This window comes from Bombus vancouverensis, unplaced genomic scaffold, assembly GCF_051014615.1.
Source record: "Bombus vancouverensis nearcticus unplaced genomic scaffold, iyBomVanc1_principal scaffold0055, whole genome shotgun sequence".
NCBI classification, from domain to species: Eukaryota; Metazoa; Arthropoda; class Insecta; order Hymenoptera; family Apidae; genus Bombus; species Bombus vancouverensis.
The window spans coordinates 31,087-41,258 of record NW_027468946.1 but is presented as its reverse complement, the minus strand read 5'-3'; positions in this window follow the sequence as shown (position 1 = coordinate 41,258).

The following is a 10,172-nucleotide window of genomic DNA, read 5'->3' as shown; positions in this document are numbered from 1 at the left end:
AATAAATCGCTTTACAAAAGCGTCCGCTATCTCGGCTGAAGAGATTCCTCCTAGTGGAATCCCGATTGAGTATTTTGTTAATAAATCTTGGATGGTTAATATATATTCATTTCCCTTTTGAGTTTTTGGTAATGGACCTACAATATCCATACTAATCTTATCGAACGCTTTACCTGGTGTGTCTGTAAGTACCATTGGTTGTTTTGCTTTTATTCTTGTGAGTTTCTTCAATTCACATTCCTTACATGTTCTTACGTAACCTTGAATTTCCTTTTTCATATTTTCCCAATAGTAATGTTGTCGTATTCTTTGATAAGTTTTTGTAATTCCTTTGTGTCCTGCTACGCTTGATTCATGTTTTTCTCGTATTATGTTGTTCCGCGCTTCCACAGGTGGAGTAATTACTTCCCCAGTGCAAATGGTGATGGTTAAGGTTTTTTCCATAAATATTTCCTTTAATTTTCTGATTGTATATCGCCAAGGTATTTCCTCCAAGTTTCCTTTGCTAATGCTAAAGGAAGTTAACTGTTTTTCATTTACTACATCTAGTAGAGATCTTAGCGAGTTTAATAAATTTTCTGGTGTTATTGGAATATTTCTATTTTCCTTTATCGGTAGGGATACGATGTATTTCCCGGAATCGTAATTCAATCTTGCTTTTTCCAACATTAAATCTTCATAAGGAGGCAATTTCCCCGTCTCCTTCATTTCTAAGGCTCCTTTATCTATCGGATTGCCATGTACATCTATAAATATTACTTTATGGTCATTTACTCTCATAATTGAGTCTCGGGTTTCTGAAATTTTTAGTTCCGCAATTATCGTAGGTCTCGTGTCCTTTTCTCGTTGTTGAATTAGTTCTGGAATTACAGTGGAGGGCTCTTCTTCGCTTGTTATATTCGTGTCTTCTTTTTCTCGATTGGTTATTCCTCTATCTGTACTTACATCGATTTCTGCTAATGCTTGGTCAAAATATTTTATGGGGGTTTTTTCTATTGTAAGATGTTTTTGGGTAAAAACCTTTCCTTGATCTTTAGAATCACTGGATTGAGGCCAGGCGCGTGGTTTAGCTTCGAATATGGGAGAGTCTTCGGTTGAGGTATCTAATTCGAATCGTTTTAGGGCAGGATACTGGATCGATGAATCTTCTTCTCTTTTCCTGATTGGTAGACAGATCTCCGGAGGGTTTCTAGACAATGCGTCCGCGTTTGCGTTCGCCCTGCCTTCTTTGTATATAATATCAAATTCAAAGTCCGATAATTTTAATTTCCATTTCCAGATTCTCGAAGTAGGGTCCTTGATAGAATGCATCCACACTAAAGGTTTATGATCGGTTATAATAATAAACTTTCTTCCGTATAGGTACAGCCGGAAGTGCAATGTGCTGTAAACGATTGCCAAACACTCCTTTTCTATAGTAGAGTAATTTTGTTCGGCCGAATTTAATAGTCTTGAGGCATATGCAATCGGTAAATCCTTTCCGATTGGCCCTTGACTCAGTACGTCGCTTATTGCATATCCTGATGCGTCTGTAGTAAGGTTAAAGGGTTTAGAAAAGTCTGGATATTGTAGAATGGATTTTGTCATTAGCGCTGTTTTTAAATTATCGAATGCATTTTCTTGATTTTCTGTCCATTTAAAGGGAGTGTCTTTCTTTAATAGTTGTGTCAATGGCTTTGCAACCTTGGAGAAATCGGGTATAAATCTTCTGTAGTATCCTGCTAGTCCCAAAAACTGTTTGATATTTTTCACCCTTTTGGGTCGTGGAAATTTCAATACGGCTTCGATTTTCTTTGGATCTGGTTTTACCCCATCTTCACTAATTATATGTCCTAGATAATTTACTTCGTGTCGCAAGAACTCACACTTATCGGGCTGTAATCGTAATTTAGCTTTCCTTAATCTTTCCATTAGCTTGGTAAATTTAATTTCGTGCTCTTGGAGAGACCTCGAATAAATCACTATGTCATCCAGATAGACGAATAGTTCTATTCCTTGCAGTCCAGATAACACTAGGTTCATCAAGCGTTGAAATGTTGCTGGGGCATTTTTTAATCCAAAGGGCATTCTTTTGAATTGGAAATGTCCGTATGGTGTCGAAAATGCGGTTTTGTGGGCGTCCTCCTGTGACATATGGATCTGGTGAAAGCCTGATGTCAAGTCAAATGTAGAAAAATATTTTGCACTTCCTAATTGATCCAATATTTCTGTGATGTTGGGGAGTGGAAAAGCATCACTGATCGTTTTATCATTTAGCTTCCTATAATCAATAACTAATCTCCAACGTTTGTTTCCTTGCGAATCTGGGTTTTTCGGTACAATCCATAACGGAGAATTGTATGTGGATATCGATGACTCCACAACGTCTGTGTCTAGTAATACTTGAATTTGTCGATTTATTTCTTCTCGATGCACTGGTGGGTAACGATACTGTTTAGTATTAATTGGTATATTATCCGTTGTAATTATTTTTTGTTCCAGGACTTCCCAGGAAATGGGTGGAATTAGCTATGTTTTCCTATAATACCTTTGTACACGAAGGAACAAAATTCTCCCCGCATGAATTAGTTTTTGGACACCTGGCCAGAGAACCCACTGGTGAAGTGATAATTGAAGAGAACATGGAAGCAACATACGCAGAATATCTCATAGATCTGTTCGATAAAATCAACACTGTACAGCAAATAGCAAGAGAAAATTTGATAAAATCTAAATTAAGATCAAAAGAATATTATGACCGACGAACCAACCCTCAAAACTTTAAAGTAGGAGATTTGATATATCTACTAAAAGAACCTAGTAAAGGAAAATTTTCTGATCAGTATACCGGACCACATAAAGTGTTAGAAATTTTGCAGAATCAAAACATCAAGATTGAAGTAAAAGGAATCCCGCGATCAGTACATTTGAATAAACTAAAACTAGCACACTATCGAAATAGACCACCAGAATGATTTCAAGAGGCAATATAACACGGTAGTATATGGCATAATATTGCTTGTCGAATATTACAAAGCTTGGAAAAGGAAAATTACTATATGCGTTCCAACTATTACTTAAATACAAAATGTGTCATTCAATAAAATAATTACAAAAAAAAAAGAAAAGAAAAAAGAAAAAGAGTACTTCGTGAACAATTACTCATCATAGGAGGAAGTGTATATGCGAAGACAGGTTATGTGTTCATATCCGTAGAACACAAGGTATGACAGCCAACTGAAACAAATGGAAGAATTAAGTTCAATTGTTTCAATACAAAACATAATACCACTAAATGTTAATAACAATATTGTGCCTAAACCAAAGGAAGTGTGCCAGTGCTTATCAAATCATGCAGATAGTAGAAACGTAAAAGAAAAGGAAAATTACTATATGTGTGTTCTAACCATCATTTAAATACACAACATGTTAATTCAATAAAATTAAAAGCAGTGAAAGTTAAAAGTACTTAGTGCACAATTAATCATGTTAAAGGAAAGTGTACATACAGGAATTTCGCAGAAACAAGTTGCGGACCCACTCCGTGGAACATATTATACGACGCTCAGCAGAAGCGAATGGACAAACTAACCTCAATTGCCTTAATATATATGGAAGAGAATAATACTATTAAAAGACTTACAATAATATCTCAATTAAATCAAATAAAGCACGATAACAATCAATAATTGATGTTTCACAATGGACTTACAGTTAGTCAATGGAAAATAAAACCGAAAAACCAAAGGAAATAGTGACACTGTAACAAAATAACTCAGCATTGATGCAGCAGTCTTCAATAAGAAGAAATAAAGTCAGTTAATAAGTGCAGGAAGAGTTAAGAAATAACTGAGATAGGTTAAGTGAATAACAACGATGATCCATCCAACGCTAACGATGTACAGTGCACAGACTGTTTTACTATACAGATATTTATAAAATATAGTGGTTCATACATATATCTATTTTTATACTTACAATTCTAGGATAAACAAAAGTAGTCATAATAAATGTTGGAAATGTAGTGAAGAACCAGAAGATACCAAGCGCGTACCATGTAACCGTTCTAAGTAAAGGAACTAGTGTTAAAGGATTAGTGTTACGCCGCGCGACTCTCTGCCTGGCCCAGGTCACACACCGCGGGCCAGAAGGACACCAGAGGTCCGCTCGTCCGCACGGCGTACCCTCATTATCCTTAAGCACCGTCCATAAATCATAGATTTACGAGAAAAGGTCCTTTAAACAAAACCAAACATCTGGTCCCGAGGAGTTTCTAAACACTATTGTCTACCTCGGCAGGACAAGGGAAAGTTGTTTTTTGTCACGTACGCGGCAACTTTTCCCCCGTTAATCACTTTCTCTAGAGGGCAGTTAAGACCCTTCGTTTAACCAATTAAAAACGAAGCCTATTCCCTCACTCTCCTAAATAACATCGGCTCCAACAAATCCGATGGTCCCGTGCGCTGGAGGGACCGATCCTTAGCCTTCCACCGAGACAGCATCGTCTCCCAAAAACACTGATTCTACATCCTTCGAACGGTCAACATCCTTCGAGCGGGTATACACACCCGCAGATCAGTCATTCACTCATCTCGTACACACGCACCAGTGTAACTATCCTCGTTATAAGTTGTGGAATAAACGGTGACCTAACTTACTACTGTGTAATATTCAATCAACCACCTCTGTTATCTTAACCGAAACAGGGGAACGACTACTTCGCGGCGTCGATTCACCGAATCGTAGCGAGAATTTACGCCTCTCGCTGACGCGTTTTCCTAGCGACCGCGTCTCTCCGCGATCGGTCGTAACATTTGGTCCTTCGAGCCGGATCATCAGTGGCAGTGGATAGTTTTGTCACCCATCCGGTCGAAACATTCGATCTTTCGAGCCGGATTCAGTGACAAGTGAAAAGTGTGGACACGTAACCGGTCGAATCATTCGATCCTCAAAGCCGCATCACGCGTCAAGTGAAAAGCGCACACCAGTGACACCCACTATCATACAGGGCCACGTGAATCCAACATAACCAGCAGCGGAAGCGTTACCCCCCAGCGAGGTCAGTAACGTCAAGGATCTTTACCCTTGAAGAGGTAAAATTCGGTGGTTAAAACGCAACCACGCAACCTCCTGCCGCAACTGGACAATCTTCAACAGAAGTAAGTTATAACCATTCCACTTATCTAACAAACAATGGCAACCGGAAACGCAGAGAAAATCACCTCCTTGCATCGGGAGCGAAGCAATCTAAGCGACCAATTCCAGGCCGTATCGAAATCACTCGACGAATACGAACAGTCTGGTCAGCACTACAAGGCCACCTTAAGAACTTATCGAAAACAAGTGGACGACATTTGGAAACGGTTTAACATTGTCAACGACCAATTACTTGAGCTCGACGACTTCGCACCTGTGGACTTACTCGATGTCTATGTGGATCTGGTAGTACGATTGAGCGCTCTCATCGAACTTAATTCTTCCTCAACGGATGCCTCCAAGAGAGTAGCGAATCGAAAACCTCCGGAATGCAGCAACAAAGCTCCTAGCAGGTTCCAGAGACCACCGATCCCATCGCAAGACACGCGAAGCTCATCGCATCACACTCGCAACGTGTCACCTAAACGCGGCCCGACGACAACCACATTAGCATCGAACGTTCATGACTCTTTAACCGCAGCCCACAACCTAGATAGTAACGGGTTGAGTCCCATCCAGGATAGTTACAAGGTCAACGTCGAGTCGAAACCTACTGTAAAGGCTTCGAAATCCACTGTGCTCAAACCATCCAGGGGCAGTGTTTCTTCGGGCAATACTTCTACGATGGACGTCCAACACAACGTATCGACGTCCAATCATCTCTCTCACATCACGTCATCTGCACCACCCGAGATTAGAAACATTGCATCGGACAGTCACACTTCGAGACGTAACGCGAAGACTCCTATTTCGCCACCTCAGAGATGTGCTACGCCTGCAATTGGCCCTACTCAGAATCATTGCCTCATTATTAATACCATGACTAATCACTCAAATGGTATCGGTAATTTACAGAACATTCTATCTGATCTCAACGATTCGCTGCTGAGTTCACAGAGCGCCACACCGAACAAGTCGCGTGTCACGGACTTCTCCCTGAAGTCACCCTTGGCTGCAACGACGCTACCACACTCTCCAATGGCAAAACAAGTCCAAATCACGACGCCCAACGCTTCTCCTCTATCAAGAATCATCACTAAGAGAATGCGATTCGAGCGGGTCATCGGGGGGAGTCCAGCCTCCCAATCAACCTCAAACCGCCGCACCGCGCTTGATGAATCTTCACCAAGCATCACCGACGTTCCCTTCGACGATACTTCCTGGGCCGAGGTGTTTAACGACACTTCCAGAAGCAAGATTCACGACACTTCTTGGGTCGTGAATTTCACCTGGAAATCGCTCGGCATCGGCGAGGAAGACGGCGATCCAGACTACAAAGGGGACAACGTGCCATCCAGGCAACGGGCCTTCGACCGTATATTCGAAGTCACCCTGGCGACAACGGCCTCATCCAGACTACCACAAGTCATACGGCAACGAGCATCTTGGAACGACGTGCCACGCAGCGCGTCCTACCAACGAGCCAACCCGATCACGCAGAATAAGGACAATCAGCAATCAACAAGGAGTAGGGCGGCTGCTCCAATTAACTCCACCTTTAATGAAATTTTGATCGGTACCCTCTCAACGGGGGGAGGATGTTACGCCGCGCGACTCTCTGCCTGGCCCAGGTCACACACCGCGGGCCAGAAGGACACCAGAGGTCCGCTCGTCCGCACGGCGTACCCTCATTATCCTTAAGCACCGTCCATAAATCATAGATTTACGAGAAAAGGTCCTTTAAACAAAACCAAACATCTGGTCCCGAGGAGTTTCTAAACACTATTGTCTACCTCGGCAGGACAAGGGAAAGTTGTTTTTTGTCACGTACGCGGCAACTTTTCCCCCGTTAATCACTTTCTCTAGAGGGCAGTTAAGACCCTTCGTTTAACCAATTAAAAACGAAGCCTATTCCCTCACTCTCCTAAATAACATCGGCTCCAACAAATCCGATGGTCCCGTGCGCTGGAGGGACCGATCCTTAGCCTTCCACCGAGACAGCATCGTCTCCCAAAAACACTGATTCTACATCCTTCGAACGGTCAACATCCTTCGAGCGGGTATACACACCCGCAGATCAGTCATTCACTCATCTCGTACACACGCACCAGTGTAACTATCCTCGTTATAAGTTGTGGAATAAACGGTGACCTAACTTACTACTGTGTAATATTCAATCAACCACCTCTGTTATCTTAACCGAAACAGGGGAACGACTACTTCGCGGCGTCGATTCACCGAATCGTAGCGAGAATTTACGCCTCTCGCTGACGCGTTTTCCTAGCGACCGCGTCTCTCCGCGATCGGTCGTAACAATTAGAATTGTGGAACCTGTAAACAATAAAGATTTTAATTAGCAATATATAGACTAGCCCCAGAATTATACCACACAGATATGAAACAACAGCAAAGCCACAAGTATAAAGTAATAACAAATTAATAAGGAAAAGTAGAAATAGTTAATAAATATAAGAATAGGTTAGAAATTAATCAATATCGATTAACCGAGTAGTAACGACAAACGCAATCAAAATTATTATACTAATATAGTATAATTGTATTAAGTCTAGCGTAAAGAGGTAAGGTTATGTTACGCAGTAATAACACACTATAAACATATTAGTATTAAATAAATTAAGCGAACACTTTACAAAATAAACTATTCAGAACAAAACCATAAAACAAAATACTGATAAATTATAAAAAAAAATTTACCGATAACACAGTCCATATGCTACCATATTATAATAACACACAGTATGTATACACATTATAATGATTACACAAGCAACACTATTGTCACTATAAATGGGCTAAAATAGAGGGAACTAAGCTACGGACGAATAATTATTCCAGTATTAAACAAATTGTGGACGCGTCACTATACTTTTGCTGGAAACATTCACGAGCGGCCATCTTGGGGTATCATGAACATAAGGAAGCTCTTACACATGCGCATCGGATACATGCAATAACTATACGCATAGAATAAATGCAAAATAATGTTATTCTTACTTCAATTATACGTCAATTATTGAAATAAAGTCGCAAATAATTAACAGATAAATAACAGATTTCACAATAATGAAATGTCGCTGTATGCTAGGGACACTCATAGGCGGCCATTTCGAATAATCAACACGTGCATATAGTGACCTTTATGCGTTACAAAATAAATTATATTTTCAGCGAAGGAATAAATATTTAATAAATGATAATAAAATGAAAGATCGTAACGAAGAAAAATAAATAAGGAGCAATATAACGTAACGCAAAAATACTGGAAATTGATGGGAACCAGCCACGAGAAACAAACCACGGATTAAGACGTCAAATAAAATTATTAAACCCCTAACTACTCCCGGCGGACGGACTAAGAAGAAATAATAGATGCCGATTAACATAATATACAATAGCAAAAATATTAAAATCCTATAACGAATAGTAACGAGAAAGGAAAACCGGATCGTAGTTAGTTATCAACCCGTCCATGATTGACGAATTAGTAGGAATATAGGACACCTCGAAAGCTAAAGATAACGGACAATACCCCAGAAAAGAAAACCCCCATTGTGACCCACCGATAAAAACGAATCGACAAAACTGCGTAATAAAGCAAGATACATTGCTAACAAAATACATTTTGTTCTGTTACACAGAATGGGCATTGAATTTAACTATCCGAAGAACCAACTAGTATACTTCCCGGATGGTATCTTACCTACAGACTACCCGGACTATGAAGAACGGTATTCAGTTGTTGCGTTCATTTAACCCCGCTTACCAGTTCGAACACATATTCATTTGTCAAGATTGTTATGACAACATGGATCAGGAAGACCAGGAATTACATGAAGTTCCGCCAGCACACTTTGGGGTACCAGGGCGAGCTAGAGCAAGGCATTGCCAGGTGTGCGATATAGAAATATCACAGAGACAACCTGCGACATCCTGCCTTGAATGCATAGCCGCTTATATGGACCTCTCTGAAACTGAGAAAAATTATCTAGCTTTCGGGAAAATAACCCGCCCTGTTCCCCCTTTGGACGATTATAATGTTATCATCGATGACTTACTCGAATAAATATATATACCTATACATACACATATACATACACATGTACATACACATGTACCTACATACACATTTATACATATACATATGCATACATGCAATTGTAAACTACTATTAACATACTAAATCTCTCTCTCTCTCTATATATATATATAATAACATATATATATATATATATATATGTTATATATATATATATATATATATATATATATATATATATATATATATGTCGGAAATGAAATGAAAACCGGAGCCTTCCCTATGCAATTTTGAGGAAGCCTTTTAATGCTTTAGCCTAGATTTTATCATAACTGTAATTAAGTAATTGTCATCTGTAATTGTTTGACATTTGTGAAAAGCGAAAGTGGGTTCGAGGTGACAACTGGTCGCTGAACGTAGCCACGGTCACGGGATAAACGTTTTGCCTGACGAAGATGTGGATCGGTTGTATTGTTCTCCCTAGAAATCACATAGAATTGTACTTTAGAGATGTCGATATAATGGGACACACGTTGTATGAGGAATCAATCTCCAGACAGAAACTGCCTAGCAACGGCGTTTGGATCTTTCTCGATGTTTCCAAGGAGTATATAACAAACTTTTGACAGATATTGCCTAGCAACAACGATTGGAACCTTCTCGATGTTTCCAGCGAGAATATAACAAACAAATGCAGTCGTATTACGAAAAAGATTTTAATCAGAGAGGCATTCGTGTGATCGCCTTGGAAAGTGATACATCGAGTAATTTTTTCCGAGTGATTCAGCAAACGTATTTTTTTTGTGTTATAAAATTGTTTAAAGTTTTCCCGTTGACCGTGGATTCGTTTGAACCCCGGATCATTGTTTATAGCGTAAATTAAATTCAATATTTGTAAATTTATCAATCGTTAATTTTCATTATTCGTTAAATTAGTAAATCGTAAGATATATTATTCGTTTCTTTTATTGTTCGATAAAACTTATTATTCTTTAATCTA